General features: G+C 36.3%; 1 non-coding gene across 1 annotated transcript; it reads left to right on the plus strand.

The window, feature by feature from the left end:
• The first annotated feature begins 14,614 nt into the window (after positions 1 to 14,614).
• LOC122752109 lies at positions 14,615 to 14,719 on the plus strand. Its single transcript, XR_006355909.1, has one exon. It is a non-coding gene; the product is annotated as a U6 spliceosomal RNA (small nuclear RNA).
• The last annotated feature ends 5,119 nt before the right edge of the window (positions 14,720 to 19,838 follow it).

The following is a 19,838-nucleotide window of genomic DNA, read 5'->3' on the forward strand; positions in this document are numbered from 1 at the left end:
GCTCTAGAATTACAATTAGATGATTTTGTAATATCAAAAACTAATCCACAATTCAAATTCTGAAACTATTTATTACTTATATGACCTTGAACAAATCATTTTTCCTCTTTGGGCTTCAGTTCTTTCATTGGAAAAGTGAGTGGGCTAAACTTGGCTCCCTTTCAGCTCCATATATGGTTCTCCAGTCTTAAGGCTACCATATCAATTAAGGAAAAAAAAATACAATAAGAAGTAATTATTTTGTGAAGTGTTAATTGTTACATAGAATTTAGATAAGATTTGGTCTTTTTTAAGCCTTCTTAATTTATGGTTCTGTTAGGGCCAAATTCAGTATGGGGAGAGTTAATTGGGCAGCTCGCCATAATATTGGGGTTCAGAAAATAATGGGGGACCTCTAGGTCCAGAGTTTCCTCTTCTCCAAACTGCCTCTTTTCTAGTTATGTCTCTCAGACTAATAAGAAAGGAGATTAATAGCCTCTTTTCCACAAACAAATCAGATTTTATTAATGAGAACAATAATACAACACAAGTGGAGTTAATAAAGCTAGGGACAATGAGAAAGGGGATAGAGATAGTTAGAATCTAAAACTCTAAGAGTAAAAAGGCCCCCAGGTAGCTCGAATAAGCTCTGCCTTCTCAGGTACTCAGAACAGTTTGGGTCTGGCAAAAATAACTCAAACACTAAACTTGTTTCCAGCTCAGCTGGCTTAATGAGCCAGCCTGGGTGGAAGGAACACAAACTCACCACCACCTGGGATCTTTAGTTCTAATGAGAATCAGCTTTGCTGTGTCTCCTGGTTGGTTCAAAAATCAAACACATCAGCTTCTCTCTTTCAACCTTCCTCATCCCTCTCTCTGGGAGTCTCTCACTCTCCCTCCTTGCCCTCAGCTGTCCCCATTATAATTTCGCCAGGCCCATGTGGGTGTGGGGGAACTCCAGATGGAGCCTAGGTACTTTAGTTTTGATACTTTGACTCAATAAATGTTCCTTGTGTTGTTTGTTCCATAATCTCTTAAAGTACATACCAATCTTCTTTTAGGCTTTTAAAGCTTGCATCTTTTCAGTCTGACCATGATGAAGCAACAATGGGGTCATAAAAACTCCAAATCACAACCAATTCCTTACAGTTAAAAATATACATACATGCACAAAGGAGTTCTGATTTGTCTGAGCTTCATTAGATCCCAATCCATCTATGACATTGTAAATAGATCCTAGGAAATTACTTTGGGCATATAATAATAATAATAATAATAATAATAATAATAATAATAATAATAATAATAATAATAATAATATTTATATGGTACTTATGTTCCAGGCATTATGCTATGCACTTTATTACAATTATTATCTCTCCTGATCCTTACAACCATCCTGAAAGGTAAGAGTTATTATTATCCAAAGATAAAGTGACTTGCCCAGGGTCACTCAGCTAGTAAATGTCTATGGCCAGATTTAAACTCAAGTCTTCCTGATTCTAGGTCCAAACACAATATCCACTATACCCCCTAGCTGCCCCACATGCTCAGAAAAAACAGGTAATTTCAGGAGTTGGATTTGAACTCCAGTTTTCCTTCCTACAAGATCAGTATTTTAGCCACTATGTGACATTGCATCAAGACATTACAAGTATTATCTTTGTAATGAGTTATTTTTTTATATAAAAAAACTAATTACATCACACGGCAGCTAGGTGGTTCAGTGGATAGAGAACTGGATCTGGAGTCAGGAAGATGTGAATTCAAATTTGACCTCAGGCACGTAACAGCTGGGGGACCCTGGAGAAATCACTTAACCCTGTTTGCTTCAGTTTCCTCACCTATAAAATGATCTGGAGAAGGTAATAGCAAACCACTCCAGTATTTCTGCTAAGAAAAATCCAATGAATCTGTTCATGCAGCTACTTAGAAGAGTTACCTAGGTGATATGATTGCAGGCTACAGAGACAAGGTCAATACACTAGTGGGGATACATGACAAATTTGTCAGTTGTGGGGTATGTGAAATCTACCTTTGTTGGGAGGTATTGCTAATATCTCATATCAATCAGTCACTGTGCTTTTCTTTCATTTTTTACATTAATACATTTTTATAGAATATAACAAAGTACTATAAAAAAGATGCTTGTACATGAAACTGCAATTGACTAAGCACAGATTGCTATTCTTTGCAAATATACAATGAAATATCATGTAACTTTCTTTTTTTCTTCTTTTTTTCTACCCTCTCCCCATTCCACCCTAGTGATGGCTACCATTTGATACAATGTGTGTGTGTGTGTGTGTGTGTGTGTAAAATTATTTACAGTGTACTTTTCCTAGGTGATATTCTTTGACAATTACAAAAAGTTGGAAGGAGAAACCCCAAGATAGGAATATTTCCACACAGTGATTAAATCTAAGAGATCTAAGCTCAATGGAAGCCATAGCACCAATATGAATAATTTGCTTTTAATTCTTTTTAGCATGTAACTTAAACCAAATGCTCAATATAAATGTCATTTATCTTCTTTCCTCACCGTCCTGACTATTTGAGCTCTACAGAAGTATTATTACCTAATTTTAATAATTCAGATATTCAAGTAATCTTCAATCTCACTGATATGGATACATCAATCCATTTCCTAGAAGTCAACACACTGGTGTTCAAGGTCCATACTAAGGTTCATTGCTGGTAGAAAGACAAAATAAATAATAGATTAATAATAGTCCTTGATAGTCCCTTTCGCCAAATAACTTATGCTGGATGGAAGAAGAGAGGGAAAGAGAGAGGTGAAGGATGGAGATAAGAATAGAATATGTATGTAAACAGATAAGCATATAGATGATTATTTGAGGAGGGAGAGAGAACTAATAACAAGGGGATCAGGAAAGGCTCTCCCCTGGAGGTGACACTAGACCTAAGCCCTAATGGAAGTCAGTGATTCTAAAAGAGGGAGTGCTTTCTAGGTATGCAAAGTCATGCAGGTGGGAGTTGGAATGTCAAGTTTAGGGAATAACAAGGAGGTCAATTTGCAGGGAATTTGAAGGCATGGGAGATACACTGTACAGAATCATTGAGGTGGGAGTTGGAATGCCTAGTATGGGGAGCAGCAACAAATCAGTCAATTTGTCTGAAGTGGAAAATGCTGTAGTTACAATTTTGAAAGCTATTTTCCTAGAGTAAGTAGCATAATAAGAAATATGCCTGGAAATGTAGGGTTGAACTAGGTTATGAAAGGGTTTTAATTTGTGTTTTATCTCAGCGGAAACAGGAAGCAATTGAAAGTTCTTGAGGAGGGGTGTGACCCAGTCTGATCTGTGTTTAGGAAGATTATTATTTTGGTAGCTTTATGGATGGGTTGAAGAAGAAAGGTTTTGTGTCCATGGTTAAATCATTTAACCTTTCTCTTATTCTCAGTTTTCTATCTACAAAATGGGTATAATACTTATAACATCATAGCATAATGGATAGAGAGCAAGACAGTTCTGGAATCAGGAAGATCTGAGTTCAAGTTTAGTCTCTGATACAATACTGCCTTTGGGCCCTTGGGCAAATACTGCCTTTGGGCCTTTGGGCCCTGTGCTGCAGGCATCTCTGTAAGAATATAAAGTGGTAAATTACATACCAGTTGCCAATGTGTAAGCCTTCAGAAAAGGAAGCTCTTCCTGTCTTAATAATTCACATATGCAATTGTTTTTGTTTGTTTGTTTTATTGTTGTTTTTGGCAGGGCAATGAGAGTTAAGTGACTTGCCCAGGGTCACATAACTAGTCAGTGTCAAGTGTCTGAGCTTGGATTTGAATTCAGGGCCTTCTGAATCCTTTCCTGAGATTTGGAAGTTACTTTATGACCTGGAAGAGATTTTCCTTGGTTTTAAATTAATTGACAATTAATTTCCCTAATTAACCTCATCCTCGAGCTCAGAGGTGTCAAACATGCAACCTGTGGTCCACAACATTCCTGATTGCTGCCTAAACCAGATTAGTCTGTAATTGGGAAATATTTAACAAAATAAATAAAAATACAATAAAGCATAGATAAAATTAACGTGTTTTTCTAAGTCAGTATGTGCCCCACAGATATCCTTATGTATGGTTTAAGGCCCGCCCCCATTTCTATTTGAGTCTGATACCATTACTCTAGTCAAATGAATCCTACTTAGAAAAACATTATACAGTTAAAAATAGATGTTTTGACATGAATATTTATAGTACACTTATTTCTAGCAAACAGTTGAATGATAAATTAAAGAAAAATAGTTCATTTAATGTTTCTCTGGTAATACCAAAAATAAAAATTTCCAGCACCTTTTCTGTCAGGATCAGGCTATGGGCTGTACCTGTGATTTGATTGGTATAGGGAGTTCCTACTGGAACTTCTCTGCAGTTTAGGATCTCAGTGAGTTGCCCACATCACTGAGAGATCAAAAGACTTGCCCAGGGTCACACAAACAGGACAAGAACTTGAAGTGAGATACATCTGCCTCTGATTTCAGTTTTCTATCTATTATGGAACACTGAATAATAGAAACAAATGTAATACAGAATATTATTAGAAAAAAACAACATACTCATAAGTTTTGAAAAGAACACATCAATGTCTTGAAGTTCTACCTCTATGTTTTCTTATGTTCATCAAGAAAATATGTGTTTTAAAAAAATAAAATACATGCAGATTCCCCCTAAACTTACAAAAAATGGAAATGAAGATATGTGTGTATGTACACACATAATTTATGTGTATATATAAACAAATGTGCATATATACACACGTGTATACACATAAACATGTATATAAGCATATGCAGAATACATATATGTATATATGTACGGATGGATATATATGTAACACAAAGCTCAAAGGCCATTTACATAAGACTCCACATTGGAGAGACTGATTAATCAATGGTACTCCATACCTGCATGAACTTTGGAGAAGATAAATCCTGTTTATCTGTCTTCTTGCTTCAAGAAAGTAGACACAAAATTCCATCCATCCATATATGTGTATACACACACACATAATTCCAGATTCTCTTCAAGTCATTAAAGAGATAGAAAGAGTCTGGGATGAAGCCTACATATAGAGGAGTCAGAACCTCTATCATGTCCCTATCCTACGTTTGCTAAACTAGAAACTGGAGAATTTCTCCTTGCATATGATCTGGAACTCTCTTCATTGAGCTAAAATATTTTGCTACCAATGGTAGAACCCATTCGCTCTGAGTATTGTGTGGTACATATTTTTATTTGTATACCTTCTCTGATTTCTGTTTTCTATTTGGTTGGACACTGAAGACAGAAATGCCATCCACTGTATCCCAGGCCATTGCCAATCATCTTGACTTTTGTCTCACCACTGGACTTCGATGACTCTGGAAGAATGAGGCTAAAGACTTTCACAACTCTGTCTCACTTACATTCAATTCATGTACAAATCAAGACATCACCCTGTGATGTCACTGGTCCTCTTCAAAAAGGAAGGATGAGTAACAACAAGAAAATATATATTCTAGTTGTCTGACTCAAAAAATTGCGTTTTCTATTACATGTTTTAATCTGGGAAATAAGCATTGGTATTCTGGAGCCAGCTCCTATTGGCTCTCCAAAGTTCCTCATTAAATTTTCAATGTAAGCATTTACACCTCAGAGATCAGGAAACACCATAAATCAGGCACTGATTTATTGTTTCTTATTGTCTTTAGATTTAAGGAAGTGATGGAGAAAATAGGAATAATGTAGAATAAACTTAAACTATTGGACCAATCTCTTTTCAGTAGTCATAGATGTGAATTGGGTGATCCAACAATATTCCAGGGATTGATGCAATCTGCATATAGTGATCTACTATCTGGAATAACTGGAGAACTTTATTGTAATGAATCTATCTCCCATTTGGATTTAATGCAGATCATCCTCTGCCATAATGACAAACACTTTAGACTAACTAGTCTCTATGCTTTGTCTCATATGCTATGGATAAACAGAATCTCTAACTAGTTTCAATTGCTTGACAGAATTGTTAGTTATCTCTGTAAGTAACTTCTAGAAAGAAATATTATATGAAATTAACAGAATCAAAAGAAGACCTTTCAGGTTATGTTTGTTCCACTTTGTCAATTTTTTTTTTTTAGTGAGGCAACTGGGGCTAAGTGACTTGCCCAGGGTCACACAGCTAGCAAGTGTTAAGTGTCCGAGACCAGATCCGAACCCAGGTACTCCTGACTTCAGGACCGGTACTCCATCCACTGCGCCACCTAGCTTCCCCCACTTTGTCATTTTTTTAAAAATTGAGAAGTGATAAAGATAATAATCTTATTTTTTCTATGACTATAAACATATTGTGTGACAATGAATATGTGGTTGACTATTGATGAAAGCTTGCCTATTCCTTTCTCATATTTTAATCAAGAGTACCGTAAGTATCATTCTTCCAATGATTTTTATAGATATCAGAAAATAGATATATGGTACTATAATATCTATTGTCTTCTTGGTCACTTTTTTAAAAAAATAAGACTGACTATGATGATTTCTATTCTTTTGGAATTTTGACCTCTTTGAGAAAACTTGAAAATCAAGCCCTGAGTGCCTTAAAAATTATTTTTCCTCTACCATGGATTTTTCTGTACAGATTAAGGGAGGTTTAGCTTTCTTCATCAGTACTTTAAGTTCCTTAATTAGATTTCTATATTCTTATATAGGATATTATTGCTGACATTACTTGGAAGAGGAGTATTTAACTGTCATTACTCATGATAATAAAGCAATTTAGAACTATGCTACTATAGTCATCATATAAATTGTTCTTCTGGTTCTTCTTACATCAATCTGCATCAGTTCATGTAAATGGTCTTACATTTCTCTGAAACTTTTCTATTTTTCTTACAAAACAATAATATTCCATTGCTTTATATATTATAATTTGTCCAGGCAGTCCCCAATTAATATAGATACATTTTCTTTCTAGTCATTTATAAGAAAAACACACTATTATTATCTGCTTTTTTGCATATGGGTCCTTTCTGGGTTCTTCTATCTCTTTGTGGCATATACCTGATACTGGTATCATTGGGTCAAACAAAGAATAGTTCCTCTTTAATGAATTTTCAATATAGTCTCAAATTGCTATCTGGAATGGTTTTAGAAATTTTCAATTCAACCAATAATAAATACATATATTAGTGTGTCTGTCCTCCAGAGCCCTTTCAACAATTAATATTTTTCTTTTTTTTAATATTTGCTGACTTTATGAATGTAACCTTTTCTAATTACTATAGATCTGAAAGATCATGTATTGTACCTGTAATTTTTCTTTGCTCTTTTCTATATAAGCTGTTCCCTTTTCTAAATACTTGTTTCACTAAAGTTTACAATTTAGATAAAAACTGAGAGGTGAAAAGGAAATCCTTTATATGAAAATTAAGGCTTTCTGTTATGTATGCTCCCTACTTTTATCCTCCATGTAAAGTGCCACAAGGCAATTCATAACAAATTGCCAATAAACCATTAAAATAAGTAATTAACTAGCAATTATTAAGCTCTTAATGTGTGCCAAGTGCTGTCAAATGCAAGAAAAAACTAATGCTAACAGAAAGAAATATTGTTCTTGAGCTCATGGAGTTTCCATTCTGATGGAGGAGGAAGACAAGACATAAAGGGAAGGTGAGGAGGCAGAGCCAAGATGGAGGAGAGAAGCCAGGAAGTTGTCTGAACTCTCCCCAGTTTCTTTCAGAATCAATATTAAATCAAGCCTCTAAATGGATTATGGTGGTATAGAACCTACAAAAAGACACAGAGAGGGCCCCAGCTGAGAGGGCAGACTTCCAGCTAGAGGGCAATCCACAGGACAGGCAAGACTAGGTCAAGTAATCCTAGCACAGGGAGCAAGCCAAGAGCAGTGAGGAATCTGCAAACCCAAGAGGCCTCAGAGCAAAAAGCCAGTTGCCAGTCTTCTAAACCCCAGCAGAAGAAACTTATAACAGTGGCCTCTGTGCCCCAGGAGCAGACCTCAACTTTAAAAGTAAAAAAAAAAAATAGGCTAAGAAACAGAAAAGGACCCTTACCATAGAGATCTTCTATGGTGACTGGGAAAAGCAAAATACAAACTCAGATGAGGAAAATACTGTCAAAATGCCTACATGTGAGGCCTCAAGGGGCAAGATGAATTGGTCTCAAGACCAAAAATGCCTTCTTGGAAGAACACAAAAAGGATTTTAAAAAATCAAATAAGAGAGGTAGAAGAAAAAATGGGAAAAGAAATTAAAGTTATGCAAGTAAATTACAAAATTAGCACCAACAATTTGGAAAAAAGAAGCACAAAAATTGACTGAAGAAAACCATTCCTTAAAAAATACAATTGGCCAAATGAGGGGAAAAATGGCCAAATGGAAAAGGAGGTGCAAAAGCTTACTGAAGAAAATTATGCCTTAAAAATTAGAATTGGGCAGATGGAAGCTAATGACTCCATGAGACACCAAAAATAAGTCAAACAGAATCAAAAGAATGAAAAAAATAGAAGGGAAGGTGAAAGCAGCCTGAGAGTTGCAGAGGTACCTGGGTGGGGGCAGGATAAACAAAGTCAGAAGTGGAAGTTAGAGAAGCATGAGGCTGGCCTGAATGCTTTCTTTAAAAAGGAAGTTCAGGGGGCAGCTAGGTGGTGCAGTGGATGAAGCACTGGCCCTGGATTCAGGAGTACCTGAGTTCAAATCTGGCCTCAGACACTTGGCACTTACTAGCTGTGTGACCCTGGGCAAGTCACTTAACCCCCATTGCCCCTCCAAAAAAAGGAAGTTCAGGGAGAAAATATTAAATTAGAGAAAGGGGCTATGTATACCTGCAGTGTGAGAATTCCAGGGGTGCAGTGAACTAGCAGAGTGAGGAGGCTTCTGTGGTATGGAAGAGAAAGTATGAACAGTCAGGAGAGGAACTCAAACATATTTTCTTTTTGGCTTGCACATAAACTTCATACATTGCAAAGACGTGTGGCTGTGTTAATGCAAATAGAAGACTGAGATGGTAATTTTACACTTGCCAGGAAAGTTTGAATCATGAGCCTTTCATTAAATGCTAAGCAAAATACGAATAATCAATAAAATATGAGTAATTAATAGATATCCAGAAAGTGTTTCATCAATATGCATACTTGAGTGGTGGTACACATGTGGAGACAAGAGAAATTGTTCAACTATGCTGTTCCCTGAGGCAAGAAGTGCTAATCCAGAGAAACAGAAAACAAAGACAACCTTTTCTTGATAGAGGGGAAGAAATTCTTCAGCAGTTCAATCACAGAACTTACTTTTTCTTGAGCTGAGTGGACCTAACAAAGAAGATATCACATGATCCTTTCTGGTCAGTGGATATAGTTTATCAGTTGCTGATTCTTCCATCACTTTTATTTTTCATTGAAAATGGCCCGGGGGTGGGGGGCAGCTAGATGGCACAGTGGTTAAAGCACTGGTCCTGGATTCAGGAATACCTGAGTTCAAATCCGGCCTCAGACACTTGACACTTACTAGCTGTGTGACCCTGGGAAAGTCACTTAACCCCTATTGCCTAAACAAAACAAAACAAACAAACAAACAAAAAAACCCTTGCATTTACAGGGGGCGGCTAGGTGGCACAGTGGATAAAGCACCGGTCCTGGATTCAGGAGTACCTGAGTTCAAATCCGGCCTCAGACACTGGACATTTACTAGCTGTGTGACCCTGGGCAAGTCACTTAACCCCCATTGCCCTGCAAAAGAAAGAAAGAAAGAAAGAAAGAAAGAAAGAAAGAAAGAAAGAAAGAAAGAAAGAAAGAAAGAAAGAAAGAAAGAAAGAAAGAAAGAAAGAAAATGGCACAGGGGTGGGGCAGAAGTTGCAGGGAAACCTGAGAAGCATCATAAGTGTATAAGGAGCATCAGACACAGGCATCTGTTAGAGCTAGTTCAAAATGACTTGACAGACAATTATTAAATTTTCATTATGTGGTAAAAATTATTTGTGGTATAGGCAGCTTTTGAAGGACCTCCCCTTTTGGGGGAGAAAAGATTGAATGCTCCCTGAAGGGAGGTTAGAGGGCACTTCCGGAACGCTAGCTCTGGAGTCACTTCCAGAACACTAGTTTGCTCTCTCTGTGTGGTGACTGGTGTCCTGGTGGCACGTGCTGGTTCTCAGTCTGGTGGGCTGTTCAGGTGTTTGGTGAGTTAATGATGGAAAACCCTAAATTCCTTTGAACTAGCTTAATTGGAAAATGGTCTGGGGATTGCATAGGCTAAGTTTAGAGATAAGAATATCTATCTGTATTTCTATTTTCCTATTTCCTTATCTTTGTTTTTTATTAGTTTCACCTTTGTTGTTTAATTAATTCCCAACTAATAAAATCTGATCCTTTTGTGAACTAAAGCTTAGAGGCTCCTTTCTTATTGGCCTGGGAGAAATATCTAAAAAGGGCAGTTCAGAAAAGAGGGTTAAACCTTAAAGGGCCCCTATATTTCCGGGACCCCAGTATTAAGGTGAGTCACACAAATAACGCTGCATATATCAAATTTTGGCCCTCACAGTTATTAACATTTATACTTCAGAAATTGTCAAATGCTATAGATTAGGGCCTGATTTATTTCTGTTATCTTAGAAAATGATGAAGAAAAATGTAAATAATGCAGGTTAAACTTTAAATTGTGTTACACATACTTTTTTTTTTTTGAAAGTCAGTTGTTGAACATTTATCAACAAATACCTGATGAGACCTCAGTGGAATCAGAGAGTCTATGTTTAAGTCATAAAAGATGCATTATCTATGAAAGGTCTCAGAGATTATCTAGTCCAATCACTTAATTTTCACAAATGAGTAAAAAGTCAGAGGTTAAGTATATCAGAGGTGTGCTGACAAATGTTTAAGAATTGTCTTTCTAAAAAAAAATGCATTCATGTTGTTGGTGGACTTGTGAGATGATCCAACCATTCTGGAAATAAATGTGGAACTATGCCCAAAGGGATATAAAGCTGTGCATACCATTTGACCCAGCAATACCTCTACTAGGACTGTATGCTAAAGAGATCACAAAAAAAGAGAAAGGACCCACAGCTAGCAGCTTTACTGTGGTGGCAAAAAAAAAATAGAAGTTGAGGGGCTGCGCAATTATTGGGAAATGACTGAACAAGTTGTTGTATATTAATATAATGGAATACTATTATGCTATAAGAAATGATAAGTAGGCAGATTTCAGAAAAACCTGGAGTGAATCGAACACAACCAGGAGAACATTGTACACAGTAATAGCAACAACATGTAATGATCAACTTTGATACTTAGTGCTTCTCAGCAATATAATGATTTGAGACAATTCCAAAAGACTCATGATAACAAATGCTCTCCACATCCAGAAAAAGAATTATGACATCTTAATGCAGACTGAAGCATACTATTTTCACTTTTTTGTTATTTCCTTTTTTTTCTTGTGGTTTTTCCTTTTTGTTCTGATTCTTCTTTCACACTACTAATGTGGAAATATGTTAAACATGATTGTATGTATATAGCCTAAAATGCAATTATTATGCATTTAAAGGTTAATCTGCATTATTAACATTTTACCCACCACTTCTTATTTCTAGAAAATTAAACAAACAAAAAATCAAGCTCTGATTTGTAGCTTTTTCCCGTTTCTGAAATGGAAGTGCTCACACTGAAATTTTAACCATCAGTTCTCATGAACCAGTTTGAACTAGCTCCAGCAAACCCTTGGGGATTGAACTCTAGATTGGATTGCTAGTGAATGGCAAACTCAGAACTGGAACACTTTGAAAAATCATTCCAATTCTTGTGTTCTTTTTCAAACTATCCTGTTGCCTCTGATCAAAGTACATTAACATAAACTTTTATATCCTGACTCCCATCCTAAAATATTTCCATTTCTTTCTTACTTCACATAAACCTCAGATTATAGATTTAGGATTGAAAAGGACCTTAGAAATAAGAAAGTCTAATACCCTCATTCTGCAGATAAGAAAATTGAATTCTAGAGAAGTTCTGATTTGCTTAAGGTCATATAAGTAGTAAGTAGCAGAGCCAGAATTTGAACCCAAATACCCTTATCCCCAAATCTCCTTTTCCATACCATTCAATGCTACATTTATTAATTATGTGAACTTCCTTTTATTTATCTGTCTCATCATTTTCTACCCAGCTGCTCTTCTTATGATCTACAAGATGACATAATTCAACATTGTTGCTGTTTGTCCTTCCTTCTCAAAGAAGACCATGACATCAGGGTGATGTTATGACTTGAAATGAATTATTTTTAAATGAGGGAGTGCTGTGCAAAATCACCAATCTCACTCTCTCCTCCAGAGCCATCTGGATCCAGTGTAAAGATATTCATTAGGATAACTGGAGATGGCCCCAGATATTTTAATGCAACTGGGGTTAAGTAACTTGCCCAGGGTCACAGAGCTAATAAGTATCCGAGGTCACATTTGAACTCAGGTCCTCCCAAGACCAGTGCTCTATCCACTTTACCACCTACCTGCCTCTTAGAGTGGAAGACCTGGATTCAAGACCAGTCTCAGACACTTGTCATGTAGTCTTGAGACCACCATGACAATTTCCCGTAAAGGGAGGCTGTAGCTTATAAAATCTATTCATGGAAACCATTAGTATAAGATTAGACCATGGAAAAATACTGCCCATGGTATTTTAAGGTTGATACAGCTGTGTATCCAAAAATAATATCTTACTAACTTCTAGTTTGTCTTTCCCCCCTACACCTGTATACCTCCAAAATTCTCTATGTGCCCTGAACCCTGACATGCAAATCAGCCAAGCTCTAGGTGGCAACCAAGATCAGGACACTTTGGTGTACATCCCCACTGCATGGGAGTAGATCTCTTCTTTTCAAAAGCTAGCTGCTCCCAAAGGACCAAGTTTTCCCTTCTGAATGGACCAATTGAATAGATCTATACCTCTGTACTATTCCTACAACTCTGTACTGTGCTAATTAACATTATTCTATGTTAATATGTACATGTCTGACTTGTAGATCAGGTCCCCTTCTGCCATCCCTTGACTCTTCCCTATTATTTGTCAATAAAACTTAAATATTAAACTGTCTCCTTCTTGTTACGACATATTATTCATGGCATTCAAACTCATTAAGTAGCTAGTTTTGCCCCATATCACTGTCTGTTCCACAGGATTTTCTTTAGCCATAAACCCTGACTTTTCCTTTTGACAGTTGCACCTCAGGTCAGGACTTGGGCACTGTGATTCCTGTCTTAGAAAATAAGGGTTGAGAGGAGAACCTCTGTCTTTCCAGCAGATACTCATTTATGCCAGAGGACTGTCACAAGACATGTCAACCCTGAAGCATATTCCTCCTTAGTATCCCCTGCTCCTGGTGCTCTTCCCTCCCTCTGATTGTAGAGAAAAGAGGGTGGACATTATTCATTGGAGAATTCCTCCTTGATCCTCTAGCATTTAAGGAGGGCATCCAAGGCAGTCACCCCATCATTTCCCACCTTGGCTGAATGACTATATATTGCTTCTGAGCTGAGTACCCTTTTCCCTCCCCCTATCCTGCCCCTGGACCCTTCAGCTTTCATCCTGTGCCCACCAGATTGTGAGCTCCTTAAGAGCAGGGACTGTCTTTTGTCTTTCTTTGTATCCAAGCACCACAGTGCCTCACACATAGTAAGTGCTTAATAAATGTTTACTGACCATTGAGTTTCAAATTCTTTTTCCCATCTATACAATAAATCCATTCTAACTTGCTATTGCTCTAACAGAGAAAGATAAGTTCCTGTTACGTCTCAAATATAAACATATATACATATACATATACACATATGCATGAGATGGGTATGTATGTGACAGTGTGTACATATATTACAATACACATACCATTAACCCTTCCATATAGTGACTTCCCACATTGCAGATTCAATATATTGCAGGTCAGCATAAGAAGTTAAATGGGAAATTTTGTGAGTTTTTCACAAGCTATAGACAATAAATGGAGGTCAGCAGATGACACAGAAAAAGCTCAGAAACTAAGAAATGCATAAAATATATGTATAGCATTATATAGTATCAACATGTTTTATCTTTTAATATCATAAACATTCAGATTTCTTCTCTTTTATGAAGGGAGGGCAAAATAATTTTACACAAATTTTTCAGGTTGTGGAGGCACAGCATTCCCCTGTGATGTGGACGGGATAACTGAACACTACACACACACACACACACACACACACACACACACACATATATATAGTATGTATGTATATATGTATATTATACTATAAGTATATATTGTATGCAAAGCATATGCATACTTGTCAATATAATTATAATCTAAGAATCTAAAACTTTTTCATTATTCGTATTCCCTTTGTCAATGCAGAAAGCCCCTCTGGGCTTTGACCAAAAAAACTTATCACCTTGTGGCCAAATTGACCATAAGGTTCTGCATTTGCTCCTTAGAAAGATACCAGTCACAGATCTTCAAGAAGTAAGGGTCACCTTTATAGTTTGATGAGGTTAAAAAAAAGATTAATTTAAGTTAGAATTATATATATATATATACACACACATAAATATATATGCTTATATATGTACATAACACCCATTTAATGAAATAAATAGGGAGTGTGCTCACTTCGGCAGCACATATACTAAAATTGGAACGATACAGAGAAGATTAGCATGGCCCCTGCGCAAGGATGACACAAATTCGTAAAGCGTTCCATATTTTGAAGCCTGGAAGGACTCGCATGAATTGATGATGAGTGAGATGAGCAGAACCAGAAGAACATTGTACACAGTATCATCAACATTATGTGTTGATCAACTGTGATAGACTAGATTCTTCTCACCAATACAATGGTACAAGAATGGTCCAAAGGACACATGATAGAAAAGGCTCTCCAAATCCAGAAAAAAAAAAAAGGAACTATGGAATATGGATGCTGATTGGATCATACTATTTCTTTTGTTTTTGGTGCTGTTGTTTTTCTATTTTGAGGTTTTTCCTTTGTGCTCTGATTCTTCTTGTATAACATAACTAATGCAGAAATATGTGTAATGTGATTGAACATATATAACCTATATTAGATTGCTTGCTGTCTTGGGGAGGGGGAAGGGAGGGGAGGCAGGGAGAAAAATTTGAAACTAGAAATCTTATATAAACAAATGTTGAAAATTATCTCTACATGTAACTGGAAAATAATAAAATACTTTTATTTTAAAAAAAGAAATAAATAGGGAGTCCAATGGTTCTCTATCACCTCCAGGATCAAATATAAAATTTCCCATTTGGAATTCAAAGTCCTTCATAACCTGAGCCCCTCCTACCTTTCCAGTCTTCTTATTCCCTTCTATGTCCTCTGTGGTCCACCAACACTACCTTACTTGCTGTTCTATTCATATTGATGGGTCACAAAGCTATAAAAATACTGAAGTAGAAATTGGAATTGATCCCTTCCAGCTGTAATTCTGTGATTCCATGCTCTCAAGGTAGTCGCTTCCTATTTCCCCTAAAGAAAGCACTATAATATGGAGATATTGCTTGTACATTTTCTATAATTGAAGGTCCCTTGATATACTTTGAAACAAATGTAGTTTAAAAACAAAATCACAGATAACTCTACTGGATTATCAGAATGGAATGAGGCATGTTGTATATTTATAGTCATGTGTAATATTTACCCTATATGGACTATATAATATTAAACAACAACAGAATAAATATTTCCCCATAATATAGTAAAAATAACCTGGTTTTTTTCATAATTTATTTAATATCTTCTATCACAATGCCATTTTCAGTTTCATTGAATAAGATACAACAGGCTATAATATAGAACAGTTGGAATAAAGGCATGATGTGTTGCAGTAAAGAGGAAAGAACATCATTTATTATCCATATACAAGTCACACTAACATTTTCATTTAATAGGCTACAGAATTTTATTTAATGTATTTCATCTTAATCCGGAAAAGTACATGTCAGTTAGGAAACAGCAGCTTCTAAGCTGTTGCAGCCTTTCTGAATCTTCACTTATCTTTATAGAACTTTTGTAAATACTGTGACAATTTGGTGTTTTTAATAATAATAATAATGCACACTAAATTCAGGGAGATTTTCATTGTCATACTTTCTGATTTATCCTGTATATATCTTGTTTTTTCATAGTTTGAATGTTGTCTCTATTAGACTATGAGTTCCTTGAGAACAGGAACTGTTTCTTCCCTTTCTTTATATTCCCAGTGCTTTACAGAGTGCCTGATATATAGTGGGAGCAAAATAAATATTTGCTGATTTGACTTGACTCATGCTAAACACTTTATAAAGATAAAACTCTAATTTGCAACTTTGTTTATTTTGTTGTTTGTTTGTTTTTTTGTGGGGCAATGAGGTTTAAGTGCTTGTCACAAAGCTAGTAAGTGTTAAGTGTCTGAGGCCTAACCTGAACTCAGGTCCTCCTGAAGAATCCAGGGTCGGTGCTTTATCCACTGTGCAACCCAGCTGCCCTACCCTACCTTTGCAAATTTGAATAAAAATCCCTTATTGGTCAAAGGAGCCTTGCTCAAATTTGGAAAATAAGTTAGGGTAATCAAAATTAAAAAACAAAACAAAACTAATTTGATTTAAGAATTTTACAAAAAGAAATTTTCTTTATCTTTAAGTTATCAAAGAATGTTCTTATAGATTTATCATAATCATAATCACTTTATAAAAAGTTTATTGTACAGTTTAATCTACTTGACTCTGGTAAATTTGCATCTACGTTAGTATAAGCTGTATGAGTCTATATACGATGGTGATTATGGTGATTAAGGGTCTCCTGATCATCTGAATCCCCTTAGTCTACTTGGTGAGATTGAAAAGGTTTATTAAAGGGAACAGAGACAATGAAGCGTTAAAGTTTTGCTCATTTTAGACTTAAAGTAGTACACATTTGTCCCTTGTATGAAGTTTCAGACTGTGGGGGGGCCTATTCAAAGCAGATGGTAAAGTTGGGAGGCCCATTCACAGCTTGTAAAAAATTGGTAAAGTATTTATGTCATGTTCCTTTAGGAGGTATGAAGTTGCTCTATCAACCTGATGAAATTATATGGAAGGATAAGCTATACTTTTTGTGGACACAAAAAAACAAGCTACCACCTCTGGATTCACATATACTCTCTAGGGAGTTATCTCTAAGAGTGAAGAGAGGCATCTATGGAGGAAGAACTCAGCTCTTGACAAAAATACTCTCTTCACTTTTTCCCGTGGGCTTCTTCCAGAAGACTTGAGAAAATTTTGTCTTCTCCACTCATCAGTAAGATCTGACAGCCTACTTGGTAGTAAATATTTTAATCCAACAGAAAGTTAAGACCAGAGAAGAATAACCCCAGGGAATTTAGGTCTCAGATATGCCCAGCAGATGCTGTTCCCAAGATGAGAAGTCTGAAAACAATAGAAGAACAAGAAAAACATACAGTCTAATACTTATAGTTTCTGAGGTATAAGTTTCCTTGACCACTTGAGTTTCTTTTGTGTGTATCTCTCTACTAGTGTCCTCTATGTGTATACCCACTCTTATTGATGTGATATATATATATATATATATATATATATATATTTATGTTATGGGAGTGATTTTTAGCCACTTTTATTATTATATCATTTCAATAAATGTCTTTTTTATTAATCAATAAACATTTATTAAGCAGCTAGTAGAATGTGGCAGGCACTGTACTGAACATGAGAGATGCAAATACAAATAAAAATCAAAAATACTTCCTGCCCTCAAAGAACTTACAATCTAATGGGAGAAGATAACACAAAAAAGGAAGCTTAAAAGAAGGGGGCATGGGGAAAGATGGTACCTTATGCAGAAGCATGACGGAGAGTTCCAGAAGCACTGTAGTTGGTGGGAAAGGGGTGGGGGTGGAGAAACTGTGGTGAGCACCTTCTTTAGAGAGAGACCTAGAGATTCATGAACCTGCCCTTTAGTCATAGAATCCAATCAGAGGGGCAGAGGGGACCAATCAGATGTGAATACCAGGCAGATTCTTTCTTTTACCATCATAAGATTTCCCAGTGATGAATTTCCTAGGAGAACATGAGAGAACAGAGAAGTCCAAAAGCATTATAAGTGATGGGAAGTGGGGAGAAAAACCTGTGCTGAATGAATGCTTTGTGGTAATTATGTCCTTGGATTTATTATTAAAGGTAAATGATTCTTGATATCAACAGTGATAGTCCTGGGGCAGCTAGGTGGCACAGTGGATAAAGAGCTGGCCCTGGATTCAGGAGGACCTGAGTTCAAATCTGGCCTCAGACACTTGAAACTAGCTGTGTGACCCTGGGCAAGTCACTTAACCCTCATTGCCCCACAAAAAAGCAAAAACAGTCAAAGAAACAAAAGGTAAATGAACTTTTCATTGACCCCTGGTTTTAGGGATACACAACCATTGAGTACCTTGAACATAGAGTAATTATCTCTTCCACGGTACCCAACTTATGAATGAAAGCTGGAGAGTAGCTTTAGAAAGGGTATTTTACATGCAATATATACATATACATACACTGGGGTGGCTAGGTGTCACACTGGATACAGTGCTGGGCCTCGAGTCAGGAAGGAAGACCTGAGTTCAAATCTGACCTCAGACACTTACTAGCTATATGACCCTGGGCAAGTCACTTAGCCCTATTTGCTTCAGTTCCTCATCTCTAAAATAAGCTGGAGAAGGGAATGGAAAACCACTCCAGTATCTCTGCCAAGAAAACTACAAATGGGGTCACAAAGAGCCAGATGTAACTCTCTCTCTCTCTCTCTCTCTCTCTCTCTCTCTCTCTCTCTCTCTCTCTCTCTCTTTCTCTCAATCTATTATTCTCAATTAATTGAAATTAGCTGATTTTGAATAGTTTCATATTGGTTTCCAGGTTTGCTCTTTTCACAGATAGAGATACATGTATAAATGAGGAAGTTCCTGGATATTTATGTCATGTCATATATAAAGTGAACTAAAAAGAACTTGCTTCTACATTGAAAATCATTAATGCAGAGGTGTCAAACAGGCCCACCACTTGAAGTTCCTGTAAAAGTAACAAGTTTGGGCCCAAACCATTTAAAATATAATTGGGAAATATTTAGTAAAATAAATAGAAATGCAATACAACATAGTCAATTTGTAGTTTTCTATATCAATATGTGACCTACAGGGATAAGTTCTATTTGAGTTTGACACCACTGGTTTAACATAAATATACTTGCCCTATATATGAGCAGAATTACTTAAGTACTCTCAGAAGTCAATTCCTTAATTATTTTTTCCAGGACACTCTTACTGATTTATGAACTCAATGACTTAGCAAATGTTATATTATTCTGTGAGTTAAAAGAGTTAATAGGTAAGAAGGATTGTTTCAGAACTTTTCCTCACTGGATAGTACCATACATTTGCCTTTAGTGAAAAGAGAATAAAAATATCTTTTATGATGTTCTTTTCTCCCAAGTTTCCAGACCAACTTCCATATGAAATCCCCCACAAGCCTCTTGGTTTCCATCCTGAGGCAGGCCAGCTGCCTATAATACTATGTGGAATGGTGTCAGCATAAATGGTAGCCAAAATGTGTTGTAAAAAATGGCCTCTGCAAACGTGACAAAATAATTTTAAGTATTCAGCATTGACCTAATGTATTTTTTTTTACAATAAATGCTTCCATGTGTAAGAGTAAGGATTCTTTTAGATATACAACTCTGAAAAAAACAGGAGAGAGAACAGTTTTGTTTTTCACTGTTTTGCAAATGTCTAATCAGTTGTTTATGCCAACAGCTACTGAAAAATTGCAAAATTTCACAGAAAGAAGTGTACAAGGTAAGT

The sequence above is a fragment of the Dromiciops gliroides genome, chromosome 3 (assembly GCF_019393635.1).
Source record: "Dromiciops gliroides isolate mDroGli1 chromosome 3, mDroGli1.pri, whole genome shotgun sequence".
NCBI lineage: Eukaryota > Metazoa > Chordata > Mammalia > Microbiotheria > Microbiotheriidae > Dromiciops > Dromiciops gliroides.